Source organism: Alexandromys fortis, unplaced genomic scaffold (assembly GCF_014885135.2).
Source record: "Alexandromys fortis isolate MF-2015 unplaced genomic scaffold, M_Fortis_MF-2015_v1.1 scaffold_260, whole genome shotgun sequence".
Classification (NCBI taxonomy): domain Eukaryota; kingdom Metazoa; phylum Chordata; class Mammalia; order Rodentia; family Cricetidae; genus Alexandromys; species Alexandromys fortis.
The window spans coordinates 251835-260145 of record NW_026068136.1 but is presented as its reverse complement, the minus strand read 5'-3'; the positions used below and the strand labels follow the sequence as shown (position 1 = coordinate 260145).

Here is an 8311-nt window from a genome sequence, read left to right as displayed (position 1 = left end):
TCAGGCATGAGGAAGTGGCCAAATGAGTCTAGTGTGGAGGCTAGTGGTTTAGCAAAAGCAGGGACAACAGACCAGGACCCGTGCCGTGTTTGCCATGTTAGAGTCCTTCAGCAACCATCCATCCATCTATCTATCATTATCTATCTATCTATCTATCTATCTATCTATCTATCTATCTATCCATCTATCTATCTTCTATCATCTATCATCCATCCATCATCTCTCTCTCTCTCCCTCTCTATTACCTGTCAATCACATGTCTATCTACCTATCTACTGTCTGTCTATCCATCTGTCTTCATCATCATCTACACATTTTTCTTTTCTCAGGTTGAGATAAATCTCTTGTTGGGCGGTGATGGCACACACCTTTAATCCCAGTACTTAGGACGCAGAGACAGACGGATCTTTGTGAGTTCGAGGCCAGTCTGGTTTACAGAACAATTTCCAATGCCTGCTCCACAGGTTCCAAACTTGCGGAGTCTCCCTGTTTTTATATAGAGAGTGAGAGAGAGCGAGCGAGAGAGAGAGAGAGAGAGAGAGAGAGAGAGAGAGAGAGAGAGAGAGAGAGAGAGAGAGAGATGAGAGAAGGGGGGGGGTATCTCTGGCTGTCCTGAAACTAGGTAGGGCAGGCTGGATTCAATCACTCTCAGAGATCTTCCTTCTTCTCCCTCCAAAATGCTGGGTTTAAAGGAATGCTCCGCTAAGCCCCAGAGAGGGTGCATTTCTTTTGCGTACTTCATAGAAGACGTTGCCATCCCATCTCAAGATCATTGCTTATGAGATGATCATCAGCTTATCTTCAAAGAATTACAACTTGTCTGAACTGCAAGTCTCAGCCCTATCCCAACTGACCAATTGACTGAATCCCTTATATTTCCGCCCGCGATTTTTTTTTTCCCTTCAGAAGTCCTCCAGGGATTCTGGTGCAAATTCCAGGTGCAGGGCGAGGCTTCTTTCTTTCCCCTCAGACTGCGGAGACTGCAGACGCCGTATCTGTCTGGCACTAGGACCGTGGCCCTGGCGCAGACGCCCGGGGGCGGAGCGCAGAGCCTGCTGAACCCGCCCAGACGGAGGCCGCCACCGGAGCTCGGCGCGGTCCGCGATACGGAGGCCTCGATCTCGATCCGTGCTGCAGGCGAGTGAGCACCCACAGAAGCGGCAGGTCTGCTGCGAGCGGGCTTTTGTTCTTTGCTCGGGGCTCGGGTTGGGTCTCGGTCACCTCCGTCTCTGCCGAGGGGCGCCGCCAGCATTCCAGCAGCCCTTGGGGTCGCGGTGCGGGTGTGCGGTCTGCGGTTGTTGGCCTGACGTAGCGGGCGGGCTTGTTGCAGCTTCACGTTCCTTCCTGTCTCGGAAGGAGAAGCAGAGCTTTGTTTTGCTTTTCGGTTTCTTTCTGGTTCGTCTTCCGCGCCCCCACACCGCCTCCGCCCCTGCGACCCAGCGGCATTACCTTGTGCTCCGCCCAGGCCTGGGCGAGCGCCGCGGCCCGCAGCATCTCGGAAGCAGTTTGCATTTGTGGTACTTTGAGTGCTTTCCTAGAAAAATGAAAAAGCAGGTGAAGTGTGTGAGCTTGGCGTGCATTCCAATAGGCCAGCAGCAGAACTTGCGTGGGCATTTAAATAGTCTGCTAAATATGTTATGTTTAAGGGGAACCTTAAGTTTGTTTCTTGTTAACATGCTAAGGTCTTAGAAACTGCTTCCCTAAGCCCCAGTCGGATTCTCTTTTAACCAACCCAATAAAAAAATGCAAACGAAGTATTTTTGCTTTGGAATTATAGGACAATCGTGGAGTTGGAGAAGTGCACTTCAATTCTGGTGGCAGGAAATATTTTGAGACTAGCCTAGTTTAGTGGTTTTTTTTTTTTTTTTAAAGCATAGTTAGTACCAATTCAGTAAACTTAGTATGGTCTCAGTACCATTTAGAGGAAGATAGATTTGGCCTTTAATCTTAAAGATGTTTCTTGCTTTTCCTAGGGTCAAAGACGTGAACACACTCCTTGTGGAAGAGACTAAAAGGTAAAATTGTATTTACAGGTAAGTCTGCGTTTTAAAAAGCCTGTCTGCTTCACATTTTACCATGGAGTAATTTGTTTTGGAATAAAATGTTGAATCAATACTGGTTAAACCTACAGAACTTGGCCTGTCATGGTTTGCATGCCTTTAATTCCAGCATCTGGGAGGCCAAAGCATGCAGATCTCTGGGTTCGAAGCCAGCCTGGTCTGCAGAACAAGGCAGGTCAGCCGGAAATACATAGAGAACCCCTGCCTCTAAAAATCAAGGAAACAAAAACAAACTTCCACCAAACAAAACCCTCACAGAACCAGTGAGACACAGTGGACTTGGTGACAAAGCTTAAGAAATAATACCGTTGGCATGGTGCTTCTCTGGAGAGGTTGTCTTAGGTGGTGAGTTAAGGCTACCTAGGCAGAGGCTAGCTCTTAGCTTTTGGTGGGAATGTAGTACCAGGGGTTTCCTTATTTAAATGCTTTCTCAAATTTGTCTTATGAGTGTGTTGCCCACATGTAAGACTACTTTGTATGTATTTGGTGAGCGTGTGGAACCCCAGGAACTAATGTTACAGGCACTTGTCTATCCACCATGTTGGTGTGGGGATCTGATCCCAGGTCCTCTTCTAGGGCCACAAGTACTCTTAACTTTTGTCACCTCTTTCAGCTCCTACACTCAGTGATCTCTAGGAGTTTCATCCCATGACCATAAAGCTTGCGCTGAAGGGGCCTGTGCTTTCTGTAGTTGTATGTGGCAGTATGTTACTTGTGTTCTGGGGTTGGTGCCTCCACTTGGATCCACGCCTCACTAAAATCTCAGGAGAATTTTACTTCCCTGCTTTAACTTCCTCATCTTTAAAATGGGATAACAGTAGTAATACCTCTGCCTCCCAAACGCTGGGATTAAAGGCAGTGCTGGAACAGTCTTAAAATAGCTCCTGGTATATAGGAACTTGCTTAATAGAGTCTAGCTTTTATCCTGTTAGAGGAAGTATATATTGTAATGGCGTTAGACATTTTAAATCTATTCTGTCTGATAGCAGTTCAACTTTTTTATTTAAATTAATAATAATTGATGAACTTTGCATGTTAAACCCATCTCTTGTAGCTTAGGCTGGCCTTGAACTTGCTGTCTTGCTGGGGGTGACACTTCTGGATCCTTCTGGCTTGCGGGGTTAGATTTGCATTCCCTAATCACAGCTTTTTGAAGTCAAAATTCCTTGGCTACAGTAATCTTGGCCCTAGTTTTTTTTTCTTTTTTCTTTTTCCTTTTACCTATTTGATTAGTTCCTTCTCTTTTACATTATCAGTGCCAGGATTTTAGGAACTCAAGTCAGCTGCTTAGGGAGTTGTAATCTTGTGAAAGTTTAGTAAGGGTAAACTTCAAGCATCATTGTTTTTTATCAGGCTTCTCTTCCTTTTCTTTGGAAACAAATACCTGTAAAACAAGTGGGAAGCATTCAGTTTGAGGTAAAGCAAGAATTTTTACCAACCCTGGCTATAGAAATGCAGATTAAATGCAAACTAAAAAAACCTTAAGACCTTGAAGAATTCTGATTTTTTTCCCCTGAGGCAGCTGTATGGTAAATGAAGTTGGAAGTTGTAAATGAAAGAGGTGGGTAGAGTGGACCTTGTGAGGAGATAGTCTCAATTGAGATTAGAACTATCTTGATTACTGTCTTTGAGCCCTGCTATTCTCTGCCTTGGGTTCTTACCCAGTCTTAGACCAAGAAATCACAAAATCAGTTTATTTTCATATGAAGTAAAATGTATAAATTGAGAAAAACAGGGTCAATTAGAAATCAAACAAATGTTGTTTTTTTTACTTTTTTTAAAAAAAAGTATTTTTTTTTAAAAAAGAGGAACAATGAGGTGAAATACCTAGTTTTGAGCAATTGTGATTGGTCTTGCTAGTTATTTAGAATGAATTTAAATTGATGCAGGCAATCTGTTCATACTGCTTAGGTCAGTGTGACTAGTTGTTTTAGCTTTCAGTAATCCAGTAATGCCTTAAATTGTAGGGGGGTGTGCGCACTTGGAGTCCAGAAGAGGGTGTCAGACCCCAGGAGATGGAGGTAAAAATGATTATGAGCTGCCCGAAATAGGTGCTAGGAAGTTGGGTCTTCTGTAAGATTTGGTTGGTTGGTGGTGGTTTTCTAATTTCCTTCTGTCTCTCTTTCCCATTTTGGTTATTTGAAATAGTCTCTGGCTGTCCTGGATCTCATTTCCTGAGTACTGGGATTAAAGGTGTATGCCACCATTCCCGGCTCCTTAAAGTTGTCTTTAATGTTACTGTAAGTAGAATAACTTTCTTAGTTTCTGGCTTAATTATGTAGAAATGCATTTTTTTTCTTTTTCTATCATTTTTTAAAAAATATTTATTTACTTATTATGTATACAATATTCTGTCTGTGTGTATGTCTGCAGGCCAGAAGAGGGCACCAGACCTCATTCCAGATGGTTGTGAGCGACCATGTGGTTGCCGGGAATTGAACTCAGGATCTTTGGAAGAGCAGGCAATGCCCTTAACCACTGAGCCATCTCTCCAGCCCCCTCTATCATTTTTATTTTATTGACAGAATTCCTTGTATAGCCCAGACTGCCCTCAAGTTCATGAACTTGCTGATTCTCTCTTAGAGTGGTAGGAACACCACTTTAGTAATAGTATATGTTACTGTACTTGGCTGGTTTTATGATTGATCTTGTATATGTGACCTAGTCAAGCTAGTAGTTTATTTTTGAGACAAGATGTCATGTCTTAAACTCACTATGTAGTTAAGGATGATTCTCCTTCTTGTCTATACCTTCCAAGTGGTAGAATTACAGACATGAACTGTCATGCTTTTTTCAAACTTAGTTTTTTTTTTTTTAATTTATTTATTTATTATGTGTATAGCATTCTGTCTGATGTATGCCTGTAGGTCAGAAGAGGTAGCCAGATCTTTTTTTTTTTTTTTTTTTTTTTTTTTTTTTTTTTGGTTTTTTTTTTTCGAGACAGGGTTTCTCTGTAGCTTTGGTGCCTGTCCTGGACCAGGCTGGCCTCGAACTCCCAGAGATCCGCCTGCCTCTGCCTCCCAAGCGCTTGGATTAAAGACAGGATTAAAGGCGGGATTAAAGGCATGCGCCACCACCGCCTAGCCCAGCCGGGAGCCAGATCTTATAGCATCCCATGGTTGCTGGGAATTGAACTCAGGACCTCTAGAAGAGCAGCCAGTGCTCTTAACCTCTGAGCCTTCTCTCCAGCCCCAATCAAGCATAGTTTTTAATTTACTTTTTAGAACAGGTTTCTTTTGATTTCTTATATAGAGAATGATATTTTCTACAAATAGATAACATTCTTTTATCTGGAAACTGAAAGTTAACTTTCATCCACTCTGGATGCTTTATTATTTGTGACTGCCATGAACAAAACACCTAGTAAATGTTGAGTACAAGTGGCGAGACTGGGCATCCTCTCTCTTAATGTTACTCTGAGGACATTAAATATAGCCATGGTTATTAGTGCTCACACACCTTGATTGTATGTAGATTTTTGATTGTGGTTACAATGGTTTTTTTTTTGAATCTTCATTCTCTTTGTACTCAGGACAGTTATACAGGGATGCTACTAGTAGAGCATCTTTGTTCTTTTGGCCCAGGGATAGCAATGCATGTACATACAGGCCCATCTCCTTTCTGGCAAATACCTGGAGTACTCTGGGGGAATTACTTCTTGAAGCCTCTTCCTATGAATATTGATGGTGTGCTCGTGGATCTGCCATTTCAGTTGGTGGCAGAATGGCCCTTTTCCCCACTACCCTTCTTTGTTGGCACCATTTTCTTGGGCTCAAGTTGAAAGGAAGGACAAGTTGGGGATCATTATTATTATTATTATTTTGGTTTTTCAAGACAAGAGTTTCGCTGTAGCTTTGGAGCCTGTCTTGAATCTAGCTCTTGTAGACTAGGCTGGCCTCGAACTCACAGAGATCCGCCTGCCTCTGCCTCCTGAGTGCTGGGATTAAAGGTGTGCACCACCACTGCCGGACCTTTTTATTTTTATGTTGGGAATATTTTAAATATGATTTCTCTATACTTTTTGAGATCATCTTATTTTCACTCTTTTTGACTCTTTTATTGATTCTGCATTAATTTGGGTTGTGTATCCAATTTAGGATTACTAGGGTACATTCCAGAGTCATTACATAGTTAATATACACTTATTTACTTGATTGCATTATCTTTCTTGAGGGGTTCTATGTATTTGTGTGAGGCTGTCTTCATTTGGTTCAGGGTAATATTGGCTTCACATAATTCAGCTGGGTGGATTTCCCTGTCCACTGTGTAAAACTGACTTTAAACCTTTGTACCCCACTAGTGGTGTTGTATTGGGATGTGCTGGAATCTCTTCTGCACCTCTCTCTCTCTCTCTCTCTCTCTCTCTCTCTCTTTTTCTTTGACACTGTTTCTCTGTGTAGCCCTGATTGTCCTGGAACTTACTCTGTAGACCATATTGACCTCGAACTCAGAGAGCTCCACTTGCCTCTACTTCCTTGATCCTGGGATTAAAGGCAGAAGCCAATTACCAGTCTGAGGTGCTGGAATCTTTAGGAGGTGGGACTTACTAGAGGCAGTAAGTCATTGGGGTGTGTCTTTAGGAACTGTCTTGTCTTGGCCCCTTTCCTTTTTGCTTCCTATGATTTTGTACTTTATGAGTTTGAGCTATTGTGATAGACTTCACTATAAGCCCAAACAGCAGAGCTTGCCAGCCATGAGCTGCAACTCTTCAAAACCATGAGCCATGATAAACATTTTCTTTGTATAGCCTTTTCTGACTTAGAACTTGGTATGTAGAACAGGCTGACCTCCAACGCATAGAATTCTACTTGCTTCAGCTTCCTCAGTGCTGGGCTAATTAATGTCTTTATGATTGAATCAGTTTTGGTTATACTGTCTCTTCACTGTTGGTAGTCACTTGTTTATATTCCCTTACAACCCTTGGTTATAAGGTTGATGATGTTCCTATTTTGTTCTTGATTTCACCATTCAAATATTTTCATGGTCAGTCCAGTAAAGGCATTGGTCTTGAACTTTTCTAAGAACTAGCTTGTGGTTCTGTTGCCTTTTCTATTTCTGTATTCTTACTTAGAGACTTTGATAGCAGAAGGTAATAAAATAGGGCCTGGTGTGGTGGTGCCTGCTTTTAATCCCAGCAATAGGGAGGCAGAGGCAGAAGGATCACTGTGATTTTGAGGCCATCCTGGTCTGCAGAGTGAGTTCCAGGATAGGCTCCAAAGCTACTCCATCTCAAAAAATCAAAAGAAGAAAAAAAAAAAAAAAAAAGGAAGTCATAAGATACCCATAGAGAATGTCCTTGAAGGTAACATAGTAGCTTTAGCTTTCTGAAAGAAGGATGGGAAAAAAGCAGCCGGGCGCATGCCTTTAGTCCCACCTGCACGCCTTTAATCCCGCCTTTAATCCCAGCAATAGGGAGGCAGAGGCAGGCGGATCTCTCTGAGTTCAAGGCCAGCCTGGTCTACAAGAGCAAGTTCCAGGACAGGCTCCAAGGCCACCAAGAAACCCTGTCTTGAAAAACCACCAAAAAAGAAGAAGAGGAAGAAGAGGAAAAGGAGGAAGAGGAAGAAGAAGAAAAGAAAGCAGGAGTCTTAGTCTCAAAAACCATTTGTGACCTTAAAAAAATAGCTTAGGTCAGGGCCAGAGTGATGGCTCAGGTTAACAGTACCTGCTGATTTGTTGGAGAGGCCTGTGCTAGTTTCCCAGCATCCAGACAATGGCTAACAACGGGCTGGCTGTGACTTCAGTTATAGGGTATCTAATGACCTCACCTTTGAGCAATCACACACTTACATGAAGGTAAAAAACTGATACACATAATAAAAATAAACCCTTAAAAAATTAAAGGTTTGAGAATATTTTTATATATGTTAAATTAATAACACAGCTCAGTTAGAAATGACAGTATAGCCTTACATACTATCATTAATATTTTTTAGCCCCAATAAGATAGTAGCTTTTCTATTTTTTTTTTGAATTCTGCTAATAGTTGGCTTATTATTACAAAATAGTTGAGCAAGGCATGATGGTGCATCTAATTCCAACACCTGGGAGAGAGAGTCAGGTAGAGCTCTGAGTTTGAGTCTAGCTGGCGATATAATGTCAGTTCTAAGCTATCCAGAGACCCTGTCTCACACAGACACACATATCCCACTAATTTGTTTTTACTTTTCTTTCCTTTAATTTCCCTTTCTCTCTCTCTCTCTCTCTCTCTCTCTCTCTCTCTCTCTCTCTCTCTCTCTCTCTCTCTCTCT

The 8311-nt window shown here is 42.2% G+C and overlaps 1 protein-coding gene across 7 annotated transcripts in view; it reads left to right on the top strand.

The window, feature by feature from the left end:
• The first annotated feature begins 1054 nt into the window (after positions 1–1054).
• Resf1 (retroelement silencing factor 1) overlaps positions 1055–8311 on the top strand; it is a 36770-nt gene continuing 29513 nt past the window's right edge. For 2 of the 7 annotated variants that reach the window (XM_050126462.1, XM_050126466.1), the window contains exons 1-2: positions 1055–1164; positions 1974–2033. The gene's annotated coding sequence lies outside the window, so the exon portion shown is untranslated. Of the gene's footprint in view, positions 1165–1467; positions 1555–1973; positions 2034–4027; positions 4082–8311 lie in introns of those variants that run through there. The other 5 variants (XM_050126468.1, XM_050126463.1, XM_050126464.1 and 2 more) reach the window with 5 other exon arrangements.